This window comes from Schistocerca americana, chromosome 1 (assembly GCF_021461395.2).
Source record: "Schistocerca americana isolate TAMUIC-IGC-003095 chromosome 1, iqSchAmer2.1, whole genome shotgun sequence".
In the NCBI taxonomy this organism is placed as follows: Eukaryota; Metazoa; Arthropoda; class Insecta; order Orthoptera; family Acrididae; genus Schistocerca; species Schistocerca americana.
This window is the reverse complement of record NC_060119.1, coordinates 984,352,633-984,368,724: the sequence shown is the minus strand read 5'-3', so window position 1 is coordinate 984,368,724 and position 16,092 is coordinate 984,352,633.

The following is a 16,092-nucleotide window of genomic DNA, read 5'->3' as shown; positions in this document are numbered from 1 at the left end:
TATAAAAGTTGAAATGTAATTAACGTTCCTGATAATTGTATAATTAACTTTTGTAATTATTTGAAATTTGTCGAAACAACCCACCACTATTAATTAATTTTGAAAATGAAAAATTTTGTTACGACACAAATTAAACAAGCTTTCACACCACGTCCATAAGCGTGTGATAAAGCAGGGGTCTGAAATATCATTTTAGCAAAATAAGCGATACACAATGAGCTGTCAGAATATCTTCAACATACCTGTTGAAAATAGAGATTCGTTATTATTCTAGTTATTTCCAGTACTTAGTTTAGTTTTACGTTTTAAATCGATTATTTATTTTTTTTAGTTTACTGTTTCAAATATGTGTATTTTGTTAGTCGAAAATAACAAGTAACTCATTAATATGATATAAAATCATTACAATAATTATTATCTGTAAAGGAACGTTTAAAACATAACCATGCACAAAATATGAACCATGCACATACACATAGTATGTACTATATTTCTTCATGTAATAAATACGAAGGACAATACAACATAAAACCAAAGTCAGCAGGACTCTCAAATTGTGGCAGAAGATCCCCTAAATGTTCGAAATTGTACCAGTTATATTTCAGTACAATGGAAAATCTTGGTGTCATACTAACTGGTCACTGCAGCTTGGTTATATTGTTTTTGTCATGTACAGACTGACATCTCAATAATTCCTCAGAACTAGATCTGAAGATCTTCTCACAAAGTTCCTATAACATCATACACGTCCAGTGTACCTATCCCATCGAGCTGTTTTGCGATCACCTGATATCCACGTTCTTTGTCCTCGGGTGTGCCGCTCAAAACGGTTTTTTCTCAGTGACTACCCCGTTTTCACCGTTGTAAGGAAAACTAGTAAATAGTTTAGACCGAGAATTCAAGAATCTTTTTTTGAAAGCCAAAATTTTCTTGTGATAGCATGAATATCTCGTAAACTATCGTTTGACCATGTCAAAAGATATTTGACGTAAAGTTTGTTTCCCAGTGTGGAATGTTAATTACAATTCAGGTTTATATGAAACACATTTTTCTATGTATTGTGGTTTAAAAAATATTCCCTCCAAACCTGATATCTCAATTTTCCTTTCAAGGTGTTATACCCCTTAAAAGTGAAACTGGACAAAACGTAAAAATATGTAATGCATAATTTTGAGCCCTCTACATACACACCAAGTTTCAATACGATCGTTATATACACCTGGAAATGTTCCCTTGTTTATGTACATAGTGCATAATCATCTCCACCCCAGGTATGGATGTCACTACCATAGTAAAAATTACTTTCCTGTGCGCTAAGAGCATGGTCTGCATGTATGTAGACAGAATCATTTTAAAAATTCTGACATTCCAAACCTACTGCATATACAGGTTGTTTCACATACGACATGAGCACTGTGTTAGTCTATCAGTGGGAAGTAGTACTGGGAAGGCAGACTCATCACTACTGCGCTTGGCACATTCGTGGTACTGTGGCAGGGGTGACTGATCAACTAATTGCACACCACAGTAGTATATATATATATATATATATATATATATATATATATATATATATATAGTCTTAGATTTTGATTGCATGGAAATAGGAGGAGAGGAAAAGGGGGCATGTCTTGAAGCATAACATATGACATGATGGCAAGGATGATGCTGTCACTCATAAGAGTGATGGTGTCTCTAGTAAGAGTTATGATATCACAGATAATAAGATATTATCGCTGATGAGGGACCAGAGATCAAAATCTCATGGATGTATGTATACAATCTCTGGTCCTTCATCAGCGATAATATCTCATTACCTGCGATGTCATAACTCTTATTAGGCACACCATCACTCTTATCAGTGACAGCATCATCCTTACCAATCATGTCATATGATCTGTTTCAAGATATGCCCCCTTTTCTTCTCTCCATATCTCCAGGCAATCAAAGTCTAAGATAATGAGTTTAATCCAGTTGCCTAATGAAAATTAAGAAGAGATCCAAGATGGTGTTAGTAGCCTAATTATGGTTTCTAGCTCTTCTCGTCCCCCTCTCCCCCCTCTCTCTCCCCTCATCAGCCAATCAGAGCATAGTATTAAGTCAGCCAATCAGAACATAGATGCAAGCTTCTGGCTCCAAGGTTGAAGATATTAATTATTTTCCTAACTGGCATTTGAAAGTCAAAGATATTACTGTAAAATTTCATACACATACATATCTCTGTATGTAATCAGTGTAATATTAAAATTATGCAGTCAACTCTATAAAAATGGTGTCAGGTTCAAAGATATGGAGAAAAATTACATAACTTTAATTTGAAAGTCGAAGATATTAACATAAATAGCTTCCAAACTGCATGCACACACGCACATACCTCTCTGTTTAATAGCGCAATCAGTCATTTGCATATAGATGATGTCATATTCAAATATACGCTTTATTGATAAACAAATTATGTAATTGTCATTTGAAAGTCAAAGATACTTCAGTAAAATGGTGGAAGATATTTACCTCTGAACTGTATTCACACACATACCTCCAGTATAATATTAAAATTCTGTTTGGGTAAAATACTATAAGATATTTGCCACTGAATTGTACACACACACACACACACACACACACACACACACACACACACACATACGCATAAGCACACACATGTATACATATATGTGCATGGAAACACTTTTAGGTGAGAGCAATGATGGCTAACTGACTGAATAGTATTGAGTGGGATAATAAAGGTTAGTTTTCAAGGGTGACCACCATTACCCCATATACTACTCACTGGGTCGGTTTACAGTGTGACTGCCCACAATGATGTTGGCGTCTCTGATGGTGCACCATTGAGTCAAAACTACTGCAGCTTGTCCAGCTTTTATTGTTAGCCACCAGTCTGAATCAGCAAGTAAAAATATAGTTACCTAGCATTAATCATCAAGTTATATCTTGTTGTTGATGTAAGCCACAAATTTCAAGGTTTCCCACAGCACAAGGAATACAATCCAGGCTCCGAAATAGCACATAATCAAGGAAATTCGATCTCTGGAACAGGGAACATATAAGCAGACTTTGCATCTCTGTGCGACAATTTTGCGGTAAAAGCAAACTTTGCAATAAAAAAATTGTTTTCATAGTTTAAGGTGCGCTTAATAAGCAAAGATGCAGCCACTCCTGCAGTAAGATAGGTCTCCCGTCTAACGGTTATGCAAACTGCTTCCGTGCATTTTGCAGGCGCCTTTTTCAACCAATGGTAATTTCTCCAATGCAACTGCAACGGAGCCATCATAAACGTTAAGTTATAATCGATGCTTCGTGACGCAAACTCCTCTAAACGTTCACCCTGGTTTACATGAGCAATAGCAGACAATACGTTAGTGTTCATTAGCAGTCTTCACACAAGACGGAACGGAAGAGAATACGAGCATAGCTTATGAACACCACGTCACTGTTTCATGATACAAATAATTGGCAACACTATTCAGTTAGAGCGTCAACGCAAAACAATGATGGATTACTTTGCGCATTGTTTTTGATGAAGAAAGCAAAATGGAGTAGGGAAAGGAGAATTTAGGTCTCTGAATTTGTACGTAAGCATGAAATGCAGGGACAAAGTGCACTTAACACTGAACTGCAGCTCTAGCTTTCATTAGCATTATTCCAAAATTATGATGATATTTCAGTTAACGCTTCTCTTAACAAGTGAGAAGGAAAATTTACAATCAGAAAATTGGCATTTACACTCTGATTGTTAGCAAATTGATTCACTTACGTTAGTTATGGTTTAATATTTCAGTAGCTGCTGTAACTCAGACAGTTCTTGATTTCTACAGTCAAGCACTTCAAGGATTTTATATGTAAGGAGGCAAGCCACGCTTGCTTTAATCATAAATAAATGCCTGAGTGATGCTAAATGTTGTTATCTTTATGTAATTAAATTAGCTTCTCAGTAAGCTTCCAACCGTGAGCTACACCCTTAATTTTTTGCATATGAAATTATCATGGCACTTTTGTTGCCTCTGCCTGCTGTCACGTTCAGAACTCAAATTAATAATCAAATTAACTAATTTAATAAGATTGAACCTTGAATTTCTGGTGTACCCAACTATCATGACAATAAAAATAAAGCCGGCCGCGGTGGTCTAGCGGTTCTAGGCGCTCAGTCCGGAGCCGCGCGCAAATCCTGCCTCGGGCATGGATGTGTGTGATGTCCTTAGGTTAGTTAGGTTTAAGTAGTTCTAAGTTCTAGGGGACTGATGACCATAGATGTTAAGTCCCATAGTGCTCAGAGCCATTTGAACCAATAAAAATAAAACAGTGAATAGTCGAGGGAGTATGAATGAGAACAGTGGCGTATTTAAGTTTACAAAAATAATGCAAAGTCTTTATTAATCCTTTTATAACTACAACGAGCTGTAGAATCTTACAAAACAAATCACAAGCACAAATCAGAAAAGGGATGATGCTTGACTGCCAAAGCATTCATGGGGGTGGAAGCTGTACAAATTCTCCCCTGAATTAATCCGTTTTACAACGCAATGTGACTTTATTTACACGAATCCACTGTGAGGAACAATTTTATTCAAATGAAATCAGCTACTACCCGAGTACACCACAAATTATGGGTTACCGGAGAATAGGGAGCTGTGAATAGCATTTAACAACCCCATGCCGATGCAGCAATACTTTACCGTTTCATCTTGAGTCAGGTGGCAGCAGAAAATGGCACGCTGTGGGCAAGGAGCGGCGCGTTGCTGCAGCTATAATGTTCTGAAGCGTCCACGAAAATTTGCAAACTATGTGGACTGGTGTTCTGATTATTAGAACGCTAGAAACTTCCCTATCAGAGCCCTGAAATCCCGGCAGATTTCAGTGTGAAGTGTACCCGTTCTCTGGTCTGACCAAACCAATTTGACTCACAGGCATGACGGTGCATACTGAAATTGTCAAACGTCAGACGGCCGACTCAGGACGAATAAGTTCACCCTCGTGACATAGCATGTCCAAGACGATATGCAGCTCTATTGTCGGTACAGGTGAAAACAGCCACTGGCTCCTAGTCCACCACAAGTTACAGACCATAAGTCTCACCCACTAGGAAAAGACCTGAAGTTCTCCACTCAGGGAGGACCATAAGATGAAGAAGGCAAAGAATCACAACCACTTTCCACCAAGCCTCGGTACGGGAGCCAAATTGGCAAAAACGAAACCGCCTCCAAATTGTACAAACCAATCGAACTATACTCTACTTATTGAATCCCCCTCTTGACTGTTCTGTTGGCCTGTTCTGCTGGAGGAGCAAGCCTCTGCTTTGCATATCCTGAGAGGAGCCAATCATTGCCTCAAAATATCTCTTGTCTGGAAAAAGAATATTTTAGACTAGGCGGACGTCGTTCTCAATGTAAACATGGCGATGTTTCGGCAAAAAATGCCCTAGTCGGGACCGCAGTCCTTCATTTACCGAGACACATAATCTATCCAGGCCGACCATTTCTAGTTTCTGAAAGAAGGCTGTTAAGCTTTCCAGACTTCCTTGCCGCGAAATATATGGTTTTGCCGCTCGCTAAAAGAACCTGGCGACTTCCTAGTGTCAGGGGGGTTACAGTCTTGTCTCCACTGAACACATGCCCCAGCCACTCTGTCCGTGTCAACACAGGTTCTAACATTTGAAGGCTTGGAGTTTTATGACTTTCCCACTTTTGTACAGACGTTCAGATTACAACAATCTCTCGTTATGGCTTCCTCCACCCACTTTATGCCAAATGGCCACCTTCTCGACAGACTATTACCTGCCAGATCAAATATTTTGCAAAACAATGCCCTCCTGCTCCAACTCTAACCTTCCTGCTCCAACAATAAGTAGAAAGAGGGGATTTCCGTGGCCCAAAATCCCACTGCAGATACAATCCACAGAACCCAGCTTTCCAGAATCGCTCCCACAGCCATATCGCTAGACTCAGCATTTATGACCTACAATCCATCTCCCTCCCGTTCTCCATTGCCTCCGCTATGGCCCCTCGGTTACAAGTTCTCTACAGGCTACACATGCAGTTATATGAACATTTTACCCACAACTTCCTCATGTAAAAATGTCATAAACCACAAATATCAAATGTAATACTGGGGAACACCGAGATCATTACCTAAAATATGAATATCAATCTGACTGACGGTGCTGTTAAAGTGAGAGACAGATGTGCCACCACTCAAGGAAGATAATGTCAACAGAATGTGATTAATAGAATCTAAAATAAACAAAGGGCTTTTAATAAGCAATGCAACACATTTTTTTCTCAGCCGGTTATGCTTGAAGAAATGCGGAATTAGTAATGGGCTAACGTGCAATATTCACGCTTCAGACCCTATGTCTTCAAAATGCCGTCTGTAATGGAGGTCGCTCCAACCAGAGAGCTGTCAGTGGGTTTCTTTCAGCAGGAAACGAGAGCATTGCAGACATTCATAGGTGCATGCAGAAAGTCTACGGAGACATGGCAGCGAATAAAAGCACAGTGGTCATTGAGTGAAGTATCTGCCATCATCGCAACCAAGTGACGCAAATCTATCTGATCTCCCGCAGCTGCACACAGCTGTGATTCCTGTATGGTTGAAACATGCAAGCCCTCTCATTCGAGGTGGTGGATGAATCACAATGAAACACCTCACTGCACCACTGGATGTCTCTGTTGGTAGTGCTGATACACTCGTCAGCCAGTTGGGGTGCTCAAAGGTGTGTGCCCACTGGATTCCCCACCGTCTAACAGAAGACTGGAGCGAGTTCGTCGTCACAAAAATATAAAAGAACTTCTCCTGCTCCACAACGAAGCGTGGCCTCATAGAAGTCTGCGTATCTGAGAAGTGCTGAAAAAATTTCATTGTACTGTTCTTCCTAATCCATCCACAGCCCAGTTTTCGCAACTTCTGACTTCCGTCTGTCTTGCCCAAGGAAGGATGTGCGCACTACAGGAAGCAGTACATAGATATCGGGGAGGTTATTGATGCTTCAATACGTTGGCTCTGACGTCAACCAATAAAGTGGTACTATACGGACACGCAGGCCCTCCAAGTAAGGTGACGAAAGGCCTTCGCAATGAACGGAGATTATATTGAAAAGCAGGGTTTTTTAACCAAAGGAGTGGGGAATGATATGCTGTGGGGCAATCTTGAATAAAATCAATCTGCTTAAGAAGGTGTTACATTACTTATTGAACGCCCCTTGCACATACGCGCTATCAGATAGCCTACTTGATAAAATTTGTTACATATTTTACTAAAGAGCAGCTAGCGTCATCGCAGGTAAACCATTTTTATGTCAAAAATTGTAACATAACAGTAATACATACTGTAAGATGTATAATTACAGTTACTGTGAATCTAAGTAGTACTATTGACACTGAACAGGTCTTCCATATATTTTTAATCTGCATAATAGATACGTATTTGGACTTACCTGCTTTCAAAGAAAGTTACTGTGCTTTTCGTTTTTTATAAAAGAAATACGAAGCATGTTGTTATTGTTGTGGTCTTCAGTCCTGAGACTGGTTTGATGCAGCTCTCCATGCTACTCTATCCTGTGCAAGCTCCTTCATCTCCCAGTACCTACTGCAACCTACATCCTTCTGAATCTGCTTAGTGTATTCATCTCTTGGTCTCCCTCTACGATTTTTACCCTCCACGGTGCCCTCCAATGCTAAATTTGTGATCCCTTGATGCCTCAAAACACGTCCTACCAACCGATCCCTTCTTCTAGTCAAGTTGTGCCACAAACTTCTCTTCTCCCCAATTCTATTCAATACCTCCTCATTAGTTACGTGATCTACCCACCTTATCTTCAGTATTCTTCTGTAGCACCACATTTCGAAAGCTTCTATTCTCTTCTTGTCCAAACTGTTTATCGTCCATGTTTCACTTCCATACATGGCTACACTCCATACAAATACTTTCAGAAACGACTTCCTGACGATTAAATCTATACTCGATGTTAACAAATTTCTCTTCTTCAGAAACGCTTTCCTTCCCATTGCCAGTCTACATTTTATATCCTCTCTACTTCGACCATCATCAGTTATTTATTTTGCTTCCTAAATAGCAAAACTCCTTTACTACTTGAAGTGTCTCATTTCCTAATCTAATTCCCTCAGCATCACCTGATTTAATTTGACTACATTCCATTATCCTCGTTGTGCTTTTGTTGATGTTCATCTTATATCCTCCTTTCAAGACACTGTCCATTCCGTTCAACTGATCTTCCAAGTCCTTTGCTGTCTCTGACAGAATTACAATGTCATCGGCGAACCTCAAAGTTTTTACTTCTTCTCCATGAATTTTACTCCGAATTTTTCTTTTGTTTCCTTTACTGCTTGCTCAATATACAGATTGAAACATCGGGGAGAGGCTACAACCCTGTCTCACTCCTTTCCCAACCACTGCTTCCCTTTCATGCCCCACGACTCTTATAACTGCCATCTGGTTTCTGTACAAATTGTAAATAGCCTCTCGCTCCCTGTATTTTACCCGTGCCACCTTCAGAATCTGAAAGAGAGTATTCCAGTTAACATTGTCAAAAGCTTTATCTACGTTTACAAATGCTAGAAACGTATGTTTGCCTTTTCTTAATCTTTCTTCTAAGATAAGTCTTAAGGTTAGTATTGCCTCACGTGCTCCAACATTTCTACGGAATCCAAACTGATCTTCCCCGAGGTCCGCTTCTACCAGTTTTTCCATTCGCCTGTAAAGAATTCGCGTTAGTATTTTGCAGCTGTGACTTATTAAACTGATAGTTCGGTAATTTTCACATCTGTCAACACCTGCTTTCTTTGGAATTGGAATTATTATATTCTTCTTGAAGTCTGAGGGTATTTCGCCTGTCTCATACATCTTCCTCACCAGATGGTAGAGTTTTGTCATGAATGGCTCTCCCAAGGCCAACAGTAGTTCTAATGGAAGGTTGTCTACTCCCGGGGCCTTGTTTCGACTCAGGTCTTTCAGCGCTCTGTCAAACTCTTCACGCAGTATCTTATCTCCCATTTCGTCATCATCTACATCCTCTTCCATTTCCATAATATCGTCCTCAAGTACATCGCCCTTGTATAAACCCTCTATATACTCCTTCCACCTTTCTGCCTTCCCTTCTTTGCTTAGAACTGGGTTGCCATCTGAGCTCTTGATATTCATACAAGTGGTTCTCTTCTCTCCAAAGGTCTCTTTAATTTTCCTGTAGGCAGTATCTATCTTACCCCTAGTGAGACAAGCCTCTACATCCTTACATTTGTCCTCTAGCCATCCCTGCTTAGCCATTTTGCACTTCCTGTCGATCTCATTTTTGAGACGTTTGTATTCCTTTTTGCCTGCCTCATTTACTGCATTTTTATATTTTCTCCTTTCATCAATTAAATTCAATATTTCTTCTGTTACCCAAGGATTTCTATTAGCCCTCGTCTTTTTACCTACTTGATCGTCTGCTGCCTTCACTACTTCATCCCTCAGAGCTGCCCATTCTTCTTCTACTGTATTTCTTTCCCCCATTCCTGTCAATTGTTCCCTTATGCTCTCCCTGAAACTCTCTACAACCTCTGGTTCTTTCAGTTTATCCAGGTCCCATCTCCTTAAATTGCCACCTTTTTGCAGTTTCTTCAGTTTCAATCTGCAGTTCATAACCAATAGATTGTGGTCAGAATCCACATCTGCCCCTGGAAATGTCTTACAGTTTAAAACCTGGTTCCTAAATCTCTGTCTTACCATTATATAATCTATCTGATACCTTTTAGTATCTCCAGGATTCTTCCAGGTATACAACCTTCTTTATTAATTCTTGAACCAAGTGTTAGCTATGATTAAGTTATGCTCTGTGCAAAATTCTACAAGGCGGCTTCCTCTTTCATTTCTTCCCCCCAATCCATATTCACCTACTATGTTTCCCTTTCTCTACCTTTTCCTACTGACGAATTCCAGTCACCCATGACTATTAAATTTTCGTCTCCCTTCACTACCTGAATAATTTCTTTTATCTCATCATACATTTCATCTATTTCTTCATCATCTGCAGAGCTAGTTGGCATATAAACTTGTACTACTGTAGTAGGCATGGGCTTTGTGTCTATCTTGGCCACAATAATGCGTTCACTATGCTGTTTGTAGTAGCTTACCCGCACTCCTATTAATTTATTCATGATTAAACCTACTCCTGCATTACCCCTATTTGATTTTGTATTTATAACCCTGTAATCACCTGACCAAAAGTCTTGTTCCTCCTGCCACCGAACTTCACTAATTCCCACTATATCTAACTTTAACCTATCCATTTCCCTTTTTAAATTTTCTAACCTACCTGCCCGATTAGGGGATCTGACATTCCACGCTCCGATCCGTAGAACGCCAGTTTTCTTTCTCCTGATAACGACGTCCTCTTGAGTAGTCCCCGCCCGGAGATCCGAATGGATGTACGAAGCATTTAGCTGTTCACTTCATTCCCGCCTGATACATCTAATGAATCACCTCCTCATTGTCTTCAAAATGTCTTCCACGAATGGCATCCTTTAATGACCCAAATAAGTGGAAGTCCGAGGGGACTAGATCAGGTGTGCCAGGTGTGACAGTCGTGGATGGTCTCCCTGACCGCTGCAAATCTTGGAGCTCCGCCGAATCGCTTTCTGATGACCTCACCCTCCGTACCCAGCGAGTAACTGTACTTCTGTCGACAGAAGATGCTCCATAGACTTTGCACAAGCATTTGTGAATATTCCTCACAAATTCTTTCTCTGCAGTGAGAAATTCAATGACGGCACATTGCTTGTAACGTACAACACCTACAGACACCATTTGCAAACTGACCTGCAGCTACGCTATGTGTCGGAAGTGATGGAAACTTGGCATGCTCGTTCAGGATACTTCAGGTAATACGTATGTAACGTTTCGCATTTACAACATTGTTTTCGGCGGAGAAAAAAAATGCGGCGCATTGCTTTCTGGATAACTCTCGTAGTTCAACTGCATATTACTGTCCATGAAAGTAAGGGTTTTTATTAAGGATTCTACATGAAAATGCTCAAGATGATGGCAAGTAAACTTGCAGTAATGAACGTTATGTCACAGAATAATGCTTATTTTAAGTAGTCTGTTCTGGCAAAGTTGTATGCTATAAATCAAAATGCTTGTTGTGAGACTAAATCTTAGCCCCATGCAAAGTAATTACACTTTGTCAGCACACCATTCGCTACAGAGGTGAAATATGTTCGTTTTCGAAAACGGAGTGAAGACATCGCTATAAATGTATACGGCTTCCGGTAATCAGATTTTAAATGCACAGTCGTGGAAGACGACAGAGATGAGAAAGAATTCTGAGCTGTATTGTTGCATATCAAAAAACATTGTCACGGGAAACCTGTAAACCCGTTGATTTTGCGGGTTGATAATACACATGTATGTGATTTCTATTGCGTAAAAAGCTTGTTCAGGCTAGCACCAAGTAGCATTACTATTCATTGTGTGTCCATAATAATATGTGTACGTTTTCTGTGCTATTTTAATACCAAGGAAAAATTAAATGTGCCCTTAGTTGACTGTGCACAGTTTAAAGAAGTCAATAGTACATTGCCTAATGGCACGAAAGAGTTTGTAAAATTTGCGAAGTTCAGCAACAAACTGAAGCTACTATCTGTAATTTATGGTGATAAGGAATCCGTGTTAGAACCAGTTGGTAGCTGCAGTCATAGCAGTGCCTCTGGTTTGTATTCTAACCGGGTACATTTGCATAAACCAGTCAGCATTGGATACTACATACACTGTATCTGTGACGAGATATATTCCGAATTTAAATGGTACAGAGGCAATGATTGCGTGGAATGATCCATTCAACAGCTATATGTCATCGCTGAGAATATCAATAACTTTTTATTGCAAAATAAGAAAATGGAAATAAATCTCTAAGAATTAGTGATTTGTTCGGCAGAGGTCTGCCATATCAGCAGGTAACCATTAGAGGAAGTCAATACTGAACATCGAGACCATTGTCACTTCACTGGTGTGTATCGAGGTGCAGCACATCCCATTTACAATGTTAGTCACTGGCCTCACTATACCGTGCCCATCATATGCCACAGTCTGAGCAGTTACAATGGGCATTTCTTGCTCATGAACATTTGTGAATATTGTAACAAAGAAGTTAAATTAAATCCAAGTTCCATTTCTCATCTGCCATATAATATTAAAAATGTAAATCTTTCACGGAAACTATTGCTGTGTTGCCTCAAGAATGCTGCTATAATCCTTATTTCTGATCTATCGAGTCACAAATTTTCTTACTCACTCGAAGAATGTGCATCATACCTGAAATCAGATGAACCCAAGATGATTATGACATATTTTCCCAGTGATCAAGAGTTTAATCTAGTTAATGAGAACGGAATTTTTCTGTAGGACTATGTGAGTAATGGACTGATTTTACTGGAAGATCACTTGCCCTTAATTAAAAAGTTTAAAAGTTTATTAACATGCTAAGCAATAACACAGGCCAAGTGCCAATAACTTTTAATTTATGGACTTATTTAAACCCTTGGAAACTATCCTGCTTTATGTTTGAAAACCGACGTACAACTTCTTGCTGATGTGTTCGAAAACTTTCGCGATCTTTGCATTAAGGCATACGAATTGTATCCTGTGCATTACATTGCTTGACCTGGCTTGGCCTGGGATGCTCCTCTTAAAATTTACTGAAATGGAACTGCAGCTTACTACTGATATGATATTGAGCAACTCCAGTTCGTTGAAAGATGAATTAGAGGCAGGACTGCCCATTGTTCTTGCAGACATGCAGTTGCCGACAACAGGTTCATTGCAATTAAAATGACACAACTGACGAAACGTACAACATTATTGTGACTTAAATAGCCTCTACAAGTGCACAGTGTTGCAATATCTTCCGGTTTCCTGTTTTGAATGGTTTCCTCCAGAGAGTATCGCAGCTTTTGAATTAGGAAAAAACATACCATACAATTCCAACATAGGATACATTTTAGTACAGTACATTTTAGAAGAGTATTCATCATTTTTATTCTGATTTGTCCTAATGTCTGGAAAAAAGTCACCACCAATCAATAATAAGGTACGAAGACATTATTATGGACTTCATACGATTAGAAAAAATTTGTTATTCATTTCAGGACTCCGAAGCAATATTTACAACATAAACAGGTTTTTAAAAATGATTCATCGCATTCAATCATTTAGGCAAGCTTCCTGAATGAAGTCATACATCGAGATTTGCATACAAAAGCGTATGAATGCAAATACTGAGTTTATGAAGAACTTTTCCAACTGAAAAATTATAATGTGTTTGGAAGAATCATGCAAAACATGTGGAACATGCGGGATAATAAGACTAGTACGGTATAATAAGACTAGCGACACGCGTCGAAGGCACATTTGGGGTAGTTGCAGTAATTGGCAAACCAAATCGTGAAGGAGTGTAATTTTTAACAAAATAATAGTCGCCCGTTGCCGTAGGAGTAGCCATATTGGACTTAAAACACGCATCTTATTGACTTCCTTTGTGGATGCACATAAGCAAGTTCATTGGTAAATCTACATCTACATCTATATCTACATTTACACTCCGCAAGCCACCCAACGGTGTGTGGCGGAGGGCACTTTACTTGCCACTGTCATTACCTCCCTTTCCTGTTCCAGTCGCGTATGGTTCACGGGAAGAACGACTGCCGGAAAGCCTCCTTGCGCGCTCGAATCTCTCTAATTTTACATTCGTGGTCTCCTCGGGAGGTATAAGTAGGGGGAAGCAATATATTCGATACTTCATCCAGAAACGTACCCTCTCGAATCCTGGACAGCAAGCTATACCGCGATGCAGAGCGCCTCTCTTGCAGAGTCTGCCACTTGAGTTTGCTAAACATCTCCGTAACGCTTACCAAATAACCCTGTGACGAAACGCGCCACTCTCCTTTGATCTCCTCTATCTCCTCTGTCAACCCGACCTGATGAGCAATACTCAAGTATAGGTCGAACGAGTATTTTGTAAGCCACCTCCTTTGTTGATGGACTACATTTTCTAAGGACTCTCCCAATGAATCTCAGCCTGGCACCCGCCTTGCCAACAATTAATTTTATATGAACATTCCACTTCAAATCGTTCCGCAGGCATACTCCTAGATATTTTACAGAAGTAACTACTACCAGTGTTTGTTCCGCTATCATATAACCATACAGTAAAGGATCCTTCTTTCTATATTTTCGCAATAGACTACATTTGTCTATGTTAAGGGTCAGTTGCCACTTCCTGCAAATGGTTCAAATGACTCTGAGCGCTATGGGACTCAACTGCTGAGGACATTAGTCCCCTAGAACTTAGAACTAGTTAAACCTAACTAACCTAAGGACATCACACACATCCATGCCCGAGGCAGGATTCGAACCTGCGACCGTAGCGGTCTCGCGGTTCCAGACTGCAGCGCCAGAACCGCGCGGCCACTTCGGCCGGCCCACTTCCTGCACCAAGTGCCTATCCGCTGCAGATCTTCCTACATTTCGCTGCAATTTTCTAATGCTGCAACCTCCCTGTATACTACAGCATTATCAGCGAAAAGCTGCATGGAACTTCCGACACTATCTACTAGGTCATTTATATATGTTGTGAAAAGCAATGGTCCCATAATACTCCCCTGAGGCACGCCAGAGGTCACTTTAACGTCTGTAGACGTCTCTCCATTGAGAACAACATGCTGTGTCCTGTTTGCTAAAAACTCTTCAATCCAGCCACACAGCTGGTCTGATATTCCGTAGGCTCTTGCTTTGTTTATCAGGCGACAGTGCGGAACTATATCGAACGCCTTCCGGAAGTCAAGGAGAATGGCATCTACCTGGGAGCCTGTATCTAATATTTTCTGGGTCTCATGAACAAATAAAGCGAGTTGGGTCTCACACGATCGCTGTTTCCGGAATCCATGTTGATTCCTACAGAGTAGATTCTGGATTTCCAGAAATGAGCAAACAACACGTTCTAAAATTCTACAACAGATCGATGTCAGAGATATAGGCCTATAGTTTTGCGCATCTGCTCGACGACCCTTCTTGAAAACTGGAACTACCTGTGCTCTTTTCCAATCATTTGTAACCTTCCGTTCCTCTAGAGACTTGCAGTACACGGCTGTTAGAAGGGGGGCAAGTTCTTTCGCGTACTTTGTGTAGAATCTAATTGGTATCCCGTCATGTCCAGTGGACTTTCCTCTGTTGAGTGATTTCAGTTGCTTTTCTATTCCTTGGCCACTTATTTCGATGTCAGCCATTTTTTCATTCGTGTGAAGATTTAGAGAAGGAACTGCAGTGCGGTCTTCCTCTGTGAAACAGCTTTGGAAAAAGGTGTTTAGTATTTCAGCTTTACGCGTGTCATCCTCTGTTTCAATGCCATCATCATCCCAGAGTGTCTGGATATGCTGTTTCGATCCACTTACTGATTTAACGTAAGACCAGAACTTCCTAGGATTTTCTGTCAAGTCGGTACATAGAATTTTACTTTCGTATTCACTGATCGCTTCACGCATAGCCCTCCTTACGCTAACTTTGACATCGTTTAGCTTCTGTTTGTCTGAGAGGTTTTGGCTGCGTTTAAACTTGCAGTGAAGCTCTCTTTGCTTTCGCAGTAGTTTCCTAACTGTTATTGAACCACGGTGGGTTTTTCCCATCCCTCACAGTTTTACTCGGCACGTACCTGTCTAAAACGCATTTTACGATTGCCTTGAACTTTTTCCATGAACACTCAACATTGTCAGTGTCTGAACAGAAATTTTCGTTTTGATGTGTTAGGTAGTCTGAAATCTGCCTTCTATTACTCTTGCTAAACAGATAAACCTTCCTCCCTTTTTTATATTCCTATTTACTTTCATATTCAGGGATACTGCAACGGCCTTATGATCACTGATTCCCTGTTCTGCGCTTACAGAGTCGAAAAGTTCGGGTCTGTTTGTTATCGGTAGGTCCAAGATGTTATCTCCACGAGTCGGTTCTCTGTTTCATTGCTCGAGATAGTTTTCGGATAGTGTACTCAGTATAATGTCACTCGATGCTCTATTCCTACCACCCGTCCTA